The 12,657-nt window shown below is 36.9% G+C and overlaps 1 protein-coding gene across 1 annotated transcript in view; it reads right to left on the reverse strand.

Moving 5' to 3' along the window:
• IL1RAPL2 (interleukin 1 receptor accessory protein like 2) overlaps positions 1-12,657 on the reverse strand; it is a 1,129,803-nt gene that overhangs the window by 1,052,884 nt on the left and 64,262 nt on the right. The window lies entirely within an intron of this gene.

Raw genomic sequence — 12,657 nt, forward strand, 5'->3', positions numbered from 1 at the left:
AAACTATAAAGTCTATGTGAATGTGGGCTCTGCAGATGAGGATAGTTTCAAAGGCCCTGATTGCATGGATAAATCTTCCTTGTCAAAACAGCAAAACCTGAGAGTAGGCAGGCTGTGCTCTGGCCACGCTTTCAAACTGTGATGGTGGAATACTCAGTTTTTCAAGGTTATTTAATCACTTTCTATCTCATGTGTTGTGTCCCTAAAGACTGCTAGGGTGCCAGTAATCCACAAGCATCTATTCAATTATCTAATAAACATTTGTATATAAGCTACTATGTACAAGGCAGTCTACCAGATATAGAGAATCAAGGAAACAAGTTTTGCCTTCAAAAATTTCCCAGGTGTGGTAGAAAAGAGAGACATACAAATAACTAAATCGCAATATGATCAGTTCCAGTATAGAAGTCTAAACAAAATGCTACATAAGCACAGAGGAAGGACAATTAATTCTGCCTGGAAGAGGTGGATGGGTGGGGGCAGTCTAAGGAAAGGTACACAGAGAAAATGACATTTGAAATGGTTCTTCAAAGATGAGTAGTATCATCAAAAGGCAGAGAAGTTAGGGACTTATTCACAAGAAAAGCAAAGCATAGGAGAAAATGCTCAGAGTTGGGAATATGAACAGTTCCTTTTCAGAATGATAAATAACTCAGGATGGCTCTTGTGTGAAGAGGCGTGTGGCCTATGCAAGTGGTATAAAAATAGGGCTGAGGAGCCTGGAGCCAAAATGGATTTTGTGTGTGTGTGTGTGTACGTACATGCTTATGTATATACCTATACATACATATATAATATCACGTGTTTTTATATGTATATAAAAATTAGCGCAGTACCTATTATGGGGCATTGAATATTTAATAATTGAATAAGTGAACTAAGGAATAAATTAAGGGTCTTGTATGCCATATATCACATGTCACAAGGCACTTTGCCTTTATCCTGTATGCAATAGGGAGTCAAAGGAGTTTTATTTCATAAGTAGAGGTCTTGCTTCTAGTAGTTAATCTACAATGTTTATCAGACAATGGAATAAATGCTTGCAAATTGCTGTATATGTATAATTTTAAAAAAGCAAACAAGTAAAAACACCATTTACAAGTATTATGGAAAATGGGCAGGAATGTAGAAGGGGCTGTAAGAAATTATGAAAGACTGAACTAGGTCAGCAGCAAATAGGATGAAGAAGTGTGGGGTGACTACCTATTGGGTACTATGCTCACTACCTGGGTGACAGGACCATATGTACCTCAAACCTTGGTGTCACACAATGTATCCATGTAACAAACCTGCATATGTGTACCCCCAAATCTAAAATAAAAATCAAAATTATTCAAAAAGAACATAAGTGGAGTGGTGTGTTGGTTAATATTAGTTGTCAACTTGATTGGACTGAAGGACACCTAGATGACTGCTATTGTTTCTGGGTGTGTCTTTGAGGATGTTGCCAGAGGAGATAAAATTTGAGTCAGTGGACCTGAGAGGCAGCCCCCCACCCTCAGTATTAGTGGGCACCATCCAATCGACTGCCAGCATGCCTAGAACAAAGCAGGTGGAAGAAGGTGGGATAAACTGGCTTGCTGAGTCTTCTGGCTTTCATCTTTTTCCTGTGCTGGATGCTTCCCACCCTTGGATGTCAGACTCCAGGTTCTTTGGCCTTTGTACTCTTGTACTTACACCAGTGATTTGCTGGAGGCTCTCAGGCCTTCAGCCACAGACTGAAGGCTGCGCTGTTGGCTTTCTTGCTTTTTAGGCTTTTGGACTTGGACTGAGACACTGTTGACTTCCTCCTCAGCTAGCAGATGGCCTATCGTGAGACTTCACATTGTGACCATGTGAGTCAGTTCTCCTTAATAGACTCCCTTTCACGTATACAACTATCCTATTCATTCTTTCCCTATGGAGAACTCTGTCTAATACAGGGAGTTTAGAAGATATTTGAGAATTCAAATCAGAACTTGGTGATTACTGAATATGGAAAGTTACAGATTTGAAAGTCACACCACATATTCTGGACCTAATAGAATAATAATGTCATTTAAACCAAGATGGGGCACATGAGAAAGGTGGAATTTAAAGAGATTAAAAATTGAGTTTTGAAGTTCAAAGTGCCTGTAGGACAGCCACGTGAATATGCCTAGAGGGAAAATAATGCATGTAACTCAGAAGACATAAAGACTGGATTGCCAGAAACCTTAATAGGTTAGGGGTTCTCATCCTTAGCTACACATTAGAATCAGCTAGGAGTTAAAACAAATAGATGGACAAAAAACCTACAGATTCCCAGACCCCAACCCAAATAAGTCAGTAACCTTGGGGGTGGCACCTGTACAAGAATATGGTATAAAATCTCCCTATGTGGTTCCAACATGCAGATACTGCTGAGAAGCACCAACAGGGTAGATAGTTAATACCAAAGGAGTAGAAACTTTGGGAAAGTATAAAGTGGTTTGTTAAAAAGAGTATCAAGAAGAAAACGCTGGAGAAAAGCAACTTTCAAGGGATAGGCAGAGAAAAGTAAGATAATGATGAAGACTGGGGAAAAAATGACCAGAAAGAAACAGACAGACCCAGGATAAAGTGATATCACTAGAGCAGAAGAAGAGAGTGTCAAAAAAGAAGAAGTGTGTCCAACAGCATTGCATCAAATGCTCAGTAGTGTTTCAGGGTATCAGTCTGGATTGGTTTAAAGATATAACTAGCTGTCACCTATCAAAGAATAGGAAAGCTCTGAGTAAAGGTCAAGAAAAATGTGACTCTTGAATCCTCTTCAGCCTTGGGGAGGGCCAAATGCCCAAGAAACAAACAAAGATATTGAAAGCAAAGTGGCCACGGGGGCAGTGCCAAAGGTCAAATTTGCCAATCTCATAACTTCTTCTGTCTTTGGCTTTTGAATGCCTAACTTTGAAGCACTGCTTGAAAAGTAGCAAGAGCTGTGCTTCACAGTCACCTTCTTGGGAAAAAATGAAAAGATTCAGAAGTAGTTTAGTGAGAACCTAAGCATAATAGCTCTCAAAAACTAAAGAATCATGGTGGGGGAGTAGTACTTAGTACATGTGTGCAAAGATTAGACCAATCACACTATGGTGACTATAAAGCTGTTATTCCTTCTAATTTCAGACTCTGAAGACATCCATGGGATGGTAAAATGCTACTTCAGAGCTACGGAAGGAATGTATTACAGTGCCACCTGCTGGTAATGTTAAGACCAGAAACAAGTTCCTTTACTTAAAAAAAAAAAAAAATTAATTCGCAGAAGCTGAAGATACAGATAAATAAGATTTATTCTGATTTTTAATTAAGGATAATGCCTTACTCCGTTTTTTTATTCAAAAGAAATTTTCATGACTGAAAACAAAGCTCTGATTAAATCTTCCTATTATGGCAAATGTAAAGCATGTGAACAAAAACACTAGCCCAGAGCTAGAATGCCTCAGCAACCTTGCCCCTGCCTTCCAATCTAAGGCGCCTTAACCAGCATTTCCTTTCTGGACTCAAAATATTTCCTATAATTTTAAAATTGGGGTGGTATTCAAAACACCCTCTGTCTAGCTACTTGTTTCTTGGCAAATATGTTTCCTAACTAGTTGAATCTTATACTATCCTCCAGTCAATCTAGGCCACTTCATATTCAAAAATATCCTGCACTTTATGCATCCATATATTTGCTCTTGTTATACCCTCTGCTCAGAATACCATCCCCCATCCCTACCCCAATCCAGTCTGCCCAATCCAGTCTTGGCAGTCAATGTCAAATGATGCCTATCCCATGAAGCCTTCCCTAATCACCCTCACACCCAGCTGAAAATAGTATCCCCTTGATATGAACTATATCTGTGCCTCTTATATGACTATTATATTATGCCTTTTATAAGAGTTGTAAATAAGACATATCCATGGTGTCATGGAAAGAGCATAAACTTTGGAATCAGTCCATCATCTGAAACCTGAATTTGTCAATTAATGGTTGGGGACCTCAGATAAATTCACCCTCCCTGTGCTTGAGTCTTCTCATTTTTAAAATGAGGTTAATGATGTCCACACAAAGGCACAGCAGGGATGAGTGTTCAAGAGCAGGACTCTGGAGTCAGACAAATCTGGGTTTAAATACTGGCTCTGCCAATTACTAGCTATGTAGGAGAATGGCCAAATTATTTAGCTACTCTAAGTCTCTGTTTCCCTATATGGAGAACAAGAGTAGGACCTACCTACCTCAGTTTCTTTGTATAAGGAGACAATGTATGCAAAGTGCCTGGCATATAGGAGAACTCAATGCATGTTAGTTTCTCCCTTCCCCTATGATTTACTGGTTTCCTAAGGGGGCAAAAAGCATGTCTGGTCAATTTCTGAATCACTCAGAGGGACCCATCATAAGACATTTTATATAGTTTCCTTGCATGTTTGGTGAATTGGTTAATGCCATGTTTCTAAGACAATCCTTGGCAGAATTTGATATCAGGAAACCACTGTCTTGTTTCTCCACAAAGATGCCAGATACACGCCATTAATCTTAAGGGTTTAATGGGTGCCTCTTAAAAACCATGTGTTTCTCGTCTGTAACCATTTAGGGAGAGCACACTTACAACTTTCATAACTCATCACCCACAGAGAGAAGCAGGGCCTGACTCTTCTTAGCCTGGGGGAAGGTCATTGAATGTTAAAGCATTTTTTAGAAAATAGTCCTGGTGCAAGCCTCACAAAATATCATGCTTAACTATGATGGTTTCAAGTAAACACATGGAAGCAAAAAGAGGGCAAGAATCAGAATATGAATGGAAGTTTAAAACTGCATATTTAATGTTTCTCTGATGGACTAGGAATGTCATGCATATGCTAAGAAATCTCTGGGTGCTAGCCTTCTCCAGGAACCAAACTACAATAGGCATTAAGGGTGTGCTTTTACAGAGCACATATTTCATTTAGGGCGAATTACACCTATAGAAGTCAGCAAAGCCACAGGGATGCACTTTAGACTGACATGTCTACATGAGTTGGGTTATGATAGAAATTCACCAACAGACATTCAAAGTATGCCTCCACTCTGGCAGATAAAATATTTTTTCATTCCAAAACAACACAGTAGAAAGGAGCTTATTCACTGCAGTCCTTGGCTGTTCTTACGGATGGGATAAATCCCAACATCAAAATTAATAGAAGGCTCAGTTATTCTTTCTTCTCTCTCATTCTTCAACCTTGTGGACAGTAACAAATCCAACATGATACCAAGCTTGGTAACTTCTGTATTTGGATGATGCTACAGAGCTGAATAAAATCCCCAAATGGAATTGTTTTCAGACTTTCCAGCTTCCATTAAATAATTAACTTAATTATCTACACCTTTTCATTTAAAGAGAACCAGTATCAGAAAGAACTTTAATATGTCAGTCATATCAGATGTTGATGTTGTGGAACAACCAAAATAATAATGAACTTAGTTGTTAACTCACATTCTCTTCTCTGCCATTCTTTTTTGCCAAACTTAATGGAATAGGCAGAGATTTTTGCTGTATGGATTGTTTTGCTGCTGATCTCTCTCTCTCTCTCTCTCTCTCTCTCTCTCTCTCTCTCTCTCTCTCACACACACACACACACATACACACACACACACACTTCTAAGATTATTTGAATCCAAAGAACGTACTCATAATAGCCAAACTGGAGATTTTAGTAAACAATGAAATATTTTTCATTTGGATTTAGATTGGCAAAATTGGCACAGTGACACTGGTAGGCAATTTGTCAGTATCATTTAAAATTTTAAATAAAAACTTTATCCAACATTTCCACTTCTAGGAATCTAGCCTACAAAAATGTTTGCTCTTCTGGTGCACTAAAGTCTATGTAATAGGGTGCTCCTTGCAGCATTGTTTTGCAATAGCAAAACCTACAGATAAAACTCTAATTTCCATAAACAGAGCATTGGTTTATTTTTAAGTCTGGACAATGGACTATTTCACAGCATTTAAAAATATGATTTAGGTATATTGTGTAAAGAATTAGAAGTTATATATTTAAATATCATGTGAAGTAATATCAGGTTGGAGAATAGTATGCACAGTATGATTCCAAGTTTGAAAAATGTATATAATTTAGGATAGATAAATCATCTATATACATACATATCCAAAGAAACTAGCTGGAAGAATCTATAAAAAATTTCATCATGAGTTGACTCTAGGAATACAAACAAGAGATTTTTCTATTTTAACATTATTTGAACTTTTATTAAGCATGATACACAATTGTAATAAGGAAAAATATTAACACAATCCAAACTCCTTGACTTCCAAGATACATAAGTGGAAAAAAAAAGCAAGAACCAAAAAATTAAATAATTATTTTTTGCTATTATGAAACAAGCGGAACCAAATGCACATTGATTTGTGCAAAAAAGAATAAGAAAGGAAGTATCAGAAACTAAAGGAACTGATTACAACTAGGGTATATGTGAGACCAGGTAGAAGGGATAAGTATGGGAGTGAGACTAATTCAATTCATCATTTTTTCAATAATATTGAATTTTCAATAATATAAACAGTTTATGTATTTAAAAATAAAATCCAAAAGGATAAAAAGGCTAATTGTATAAAAACACAAATTAACATACTTATACATTGAATTACATAACCACGGAGAAAAAGAAATTAATTCAAGCAAGTTATGAACATATCACTCTGGCTGTACAACTTTAGTGGGATGAATTCTAAAGACAAAAAGAAGCATAAAATACCTTGTACTTCTTTAGTAGGTTTGTTGTTTGTAGTGGCTTTAATGCAGACATTCTAAAACTATTTTATATAACTTATAGAACAAAACAAGTAAATATATTGATGTTGTTGAGAATAAGGGTTCTCATTGTGGAAAAAGGAAATACAAATATGGAATGGAGAAAGATAAGGAAGAGTCCTATGATGCTGGATTTGAATTGGAAGTATCTCAATGAAATAACAATTTAAAAGAAAAAAAGAACATTTCTAAATATCATTTTCCACTAAAAAGAATCAGTACCAAGGTAACCCTAGCACAACTTCTTTATGACAGAAAGCAGTCAAAGAATAATGGGGTATCAAAGGTAATAGGAAAACTTCCATTTCAGGCTATGAAGAAGTAACTAAAACTAGACTAGCTCTCCCACAGTAAGCAACAAGAAAATTGGAAGAAATATATAAAGCAATAGTATTCAGGCAGTGGTAAGCTGTGATCTCAGTGAAAAGGAAGACTAATGATGTGAGCCCCACAATCAACCCAGCTCTCCATCTGGGAATGGAGGGGGCATGGGATCAATTCCCCAGCTATGGCTTGGTGAGTTCGAGTCCTAACAGAGCCCAGTGATATCACTGAGCTTGAGCTACAGAAATTGGTGTTTGGGTCATCTAAAATGGCTAGAACTTCCAGTAAAAGGAGAGAGCTTCCCAGAGGGGAGCCCATGAGATCTGTGTAGGGGTTCCCTGTGCACCCCTGATTGAGAAGTGGACTGAACATGCCCTGGGAAAGACTGCTAAAGGTTTATCATTGGGGAATGACCACTACAGGATTGATAATGGAAGAAGATATTAAAGGATTAGCAGTGCTAGGGAATATCTTGTTAACATATGAGCATACAGCTACAACTCCGGAAAGGTCCTACCTTTAGGGAATGGAACATGCCAGAGAACAGGACCTACACTTGACCCTCCCTAATAAATCCTAAAACCATTATTTGCTTAGCCATTCGTTGGTCCCAATGTATTAAGTATTTTAAACAAGGGAGTTTTTATTTGTTTTCTTTGCCCCTCAGCCCCACCTCAAGACTAGTATAATGTTGCACATACAGTAAAAGTTCAACAAGTATACCTTTGGCTATATAAAATTCAATGATAAGAACCCTAAAATTATTTCCCCTTCGACTTATTCAATAAGTGTATTTCACTCAGCTCAATTCTGGCCACAAATTCTTTCTGATATCTCTCATCCCTGTCTATTATCTAGTTGCTCTAAATTTTCTCTGATATTCCAAACATTGTCCTATATCACTTCCAATGACCTAACCAATTCTTCTAGTACCACTTTCCCTTTCTTCAAAGATCCAGTTTCCTCCAGAGAAGTCACCCTAATTAAAGAGATAAAGGCATGCCGGGCATGGTGGCTCACGCCTGTAATCTCAACACTTTGGGAGGCCGAGGCAGGCGGATCACATGAGGTCAGGCATTCAAGACCAGCCTGGCCAACATGGTGAAACCCTGTCTTAAAAAAAAAAAAAAAAAAAAAAGAGAGATAAAGGTACCAGGTCTCAGATTGTCCCTTTCATTTAAAGAACAAATCATACGTATGTGTTTTCCTCCTTGATCCTAGCTTATTAGAATACATTTAGGAGATGAGATCTCAATAGCACCTTGTGGATTTTCTAACTTCTAGTGTTCTTACACTCCATAGCTAAAGGCATAATGTGAATATCCATAAAGCAACATTACTTCTAACCAGCATTTTAAAATAATACATTTTATTGTCTCCTTTGAAGGGTTCAAAGCATGGTTCATTTTATTTTTAATTATATAACAATAGGTTTCACAAAAAAATTTATTTTCTTTACACTTGGAAGTGCTATAAGAGTCCCTTTTTAGCTTTTGCCAGAAATGTAAGCTCACATAACCTCTACTTTTGCTTTTATGTTCTCCTTCAGTTTTCTAACTGGAAATTCTAGAACAAATGTATTTTAGCAAAAATAAACTGCTATTTCCTCATCAATAATCAGAAAATTTTATAATATTATGAACCAAAGCCCCAAATAAAGCCATTCTCTCATTACATGGAACTTAGTGGTCCTGTTCAAGTCCATCGAAAATACATCTTTAAGTACCCACTGTGTGCCAGCAAGTCTGCAAATCCTCCTTACCAATGGGAACTACATTTTCTAGCTGATTGAGATATGCAGGTAGCTCTGCAATTTTCATCCCAACAGTGAAAAGCTGTTGTGCTAGGTCATCCTCCAGATAAACTGACTGCAAGATGACCCAATTTTGGTTGAAAATTAACATACCCTCTCATCAGACTGACGTTTTCTCTGATACAGAGGTCCATGCTAGAAGAGCTGAATGCCAACAACTGAATAACATGGCTCACATTTTCCTGCAGCAGCAGCAGCAGCAAAAGCCAAAAGAAAGTTAAGGGGACAATTTAATGTCCCAAATAATAAAGTCCATGTATATTCTGGGGACATCATTTTTCAGGTTAAAAAACAGCTAAATAGAAGGTGTTGAGTGACTTCCTGAGGAAGAGTAATTTCTCCCACCTACCCATTAAAAATTAGTTTTAGGTACCTGTGTCCTCTACTGGGAAAAGAAATGGTCATTTCTGCCATTGTCCTTCATCAAGATATTAGCCAAATTCCTGCCATAAAGAATGACACCTTTAAGTAACTTGTTTTTTATAAAATAGGCTTTCCAAATGACCTTTATCTATACAGTCCTAAATTTATAAAAAGTGAATACTGAAGGAGTGTTACATAAAGAAGACCAAAAACTTACATGAGAATAATCAGCTACAGTTCTTAAAATTAAATGCTGTGCCTCTTAGCATGTTCTAACTAGATGCAGTCTCACAGCCATCTTTGCTCTTTTCGAAGTCAGGTTTGATGGTTGGGCTTGCCCAGTGTGAATGGGCATTACAGGGAAGCATAGCTTGTGCTGTAGCTTCTAAAAATTGTACACCACCCTGAACCAGGTCTGCTTCAATATGTTCCCAGAGTAGATTAAAACAAACCAACCTTCAAAATCAAAAACCTAACTCACATCTGTTACTAAGTTCTTTTCCATGTTTGACAAGTGCAGGAGAAAAAACTTCAAGCCTTGTTACTCTCTGTCTTGTGCATAAGGGAGGCTATTAGCAACAGCAGTTCTAGAGATCTCAGTGAAAGGGATCTCTTGTCTACAACGAACTGCATAGAAATCATAACTAGCTTCACATCTGGCACTAAACAGTCATAAATGTTAATGAATAAAGGACGCCACCGTTTTTCATTTCTTGACTTCAGGAAAGGAAAGATGGGAAAAAAATAAAAGTTATGAGTTCTATTAGTGGTTCCATGAAGAGCATCCATGCAAGCTTAAACCTGGATCTCTTTGATTGGCAATGGGCAAAGGACTTAACAAGCTGCCTGAAGCAAAAATTTGTACTACGAATTTTCCAAAGCATTTTTATTGTTTCTCAAAAGATCTGGTAACTCAAATACGACTATTATAATGAGAGTGCAAATAATTATATTTTCTACATAAAATAATAATATTAATAGAGGTATAGGGCTGAGGAGGAGGTTATGATAGGGGTGGCTAAACAGAAGGGTAGAGTTGAAAAGAACTGCTGCAAAGTATCCTCATTTTCATCAGTTATGGACAACTTAGGATGTCTTTTATTCATCCCATGTCCAATCTTTTTTGTCTTATGAAATAAACATACAAACAAAAACCACACAGAGAGACAAACACAAACCAACACCAACCTATTAGTCTTTTCTGCCTACGCCATATACACCATAAACAGAAGGAGAAAGGCATAAAAGAAAAGAACTAACTGTGCATTCAAATGATTTCCATTGCACAGACCTGTAGGAAGTTTTGTTCCAATATCACAATTGCTATTGTCCTGGCAGGGATGGAGGGGGCGTGAGGCATAAAGGGATAGGGAAGCAGAAACTGAATCCATTCTAACACTTTGGCTCTAAGGAAAATATATTTTTGGGTAATGTTTTTTCAATAAAGCTGACTGCAGATATGATGCCATTTGTCCACAGTAAGAAAACAAAGCTAAGAACCCCTAGTAAGCCGCAAATAACCTCACACTTGACAAGCAAAATGAAGAGGCAAAACATTAAAAAGGTGATCTTTTAATGACATGTGCACCAATCATAAACTGTGTATTTATTTATTTAGAGATAGGGTCGGATTCTGTCACCCAGGCTGGGGGGCAGCAGTACGATCCTGGCTCACTACAACCTCTGACTCACAGGCTGAAGCCATCCTCTCACCTCAGCCTCCTGAGTAGCTAGGACTACAGGTGTACACCACCATGTCTGGCTAATTTTTACTTTTTTTGTTGTTGTTGCAGAAATAGGGTTTCACCATGTTGCCCAGGCTTGTCTTAAACTCCTGAGCACAAGCAATCCACCCACCTTGGCCTCCCAAAGTGCTGGGATTACCTGTGTGAGCCACCATGCCCGGCTATATATATATATATACATTTTTTTAATAGCCTGTCTTCTCTTATATAATAAGCAAACCAAGATATAAAACAGAATATATTGACACGCAACTTATTTTTTTTTCAGCTTGGATTTTACTTAAATTAAGCTACCATAATACAGATGACTTTTTAAACCCTCCTTTTTTTTTTCTTTTCAGTTCTGCTCCAGACATTATGACATGATCAAATGAGGAAAATGCAATCTGGTTCAATACATCATGTTTGCTACTAAATAATCTTTCCAAGTATTTTATTTCAGCAACTATAAATTTAAACCAAGATTGAAAGTAAAAATGGGACTTGAAAACTTCAAAAGTAAAGCAAGGAAAGGAAGCCATGAATGATATGCTGAGTTGGAGAGATAATAGGTAAAATGTTAAACACAAATTCAGCTGAAAGAGAGTCACAATATACAAAAGTAATTTAGATGTAGACCTGAGTCTATAAGAAGAGAAAAAGCCAATATATTGCCCTATCTTTATCAGTCCAGGATCCTTTGGACTTCAGCAGTGTTACTCTATAGTCTGTGATAAATTACCCACTTTTGGAAAAAATTATTAATATACTATCAATTGAAGAACAAAACTATTTGTTAGCTATTTCAATTAGTAAATATTCTTACCTCAGGAAACAAACATTAACCAAACTCTAAGCACCTTCTTCTACCCGCATTTATTGCTTTGAAAAGCATACATTTTATTGCCTAGGTTTGATACTTAAAGAGAAAGTAAATAAAACACATTTAATTCTCAGAAATAAGTGAATTAGAAACCAGTAGAAAGCCTCAGCATAATCTTTTGTTTCCATATAATAATATATTTCTCAATATCTTACTGGAATGATTACAGACAGAAAATCAATTAAAATCTCATGCATAGTTTGTAATTACAGCTAGAATATGTAATCAAAACTGAAAGACATATATATCCAAGTATTATTAAACAATGATTAAGCTTTGATTGGACTATCTACTGGCTACAGCTAATCTCTTAGTACAATCACGGCTGCCTGCCAGACCACCATGTTCTAGGAATAGATATTTCTTCTCAAGAAAATTCCTCTTTGGGCAATTAGCTAATAATCCTGAACTTGGAGGCAATAAACCTCTGCCTGTTAGCAACTGGGTATTACTATAAGGAACTAAAACTCACAGATATTTAGCAAAGGCTTTAAATTGTAATGCTACACACTTAATTAGGAGGCAAAAGATACATATTTTGAAAGGTTTCTTATCCTCCCATTTGTAAATGTTTGCTCCCACTTGTTTATTCACTAGCAAATGTAACCAACTCTAAGCAGGCCCTTAACATTTCATTATCCACTGAGTATATTGGTCATTGAAGTTTAACAAAATTCTATTGGTTTCCAAACAATTTCTCAGTAGTAGGCTTAAACCTCATTTTTATTTTGGCTACTTTCCAGCATAACTGAAATAGAAGTGTT

Source organism: Saimiri boliviensis, chromosome X, assembly GCF_048565385.1.
Source record: "Saimiri boliviensis isolate mSaiBol1 chromosome X, mSaiBol1.pri, whole genome shotgun sequence".
NCBI lineage: Eukaryota > Metazoa > Chordata > Mammalia > Primates > Cebidae > Saimiri > Saimiri boliviensis.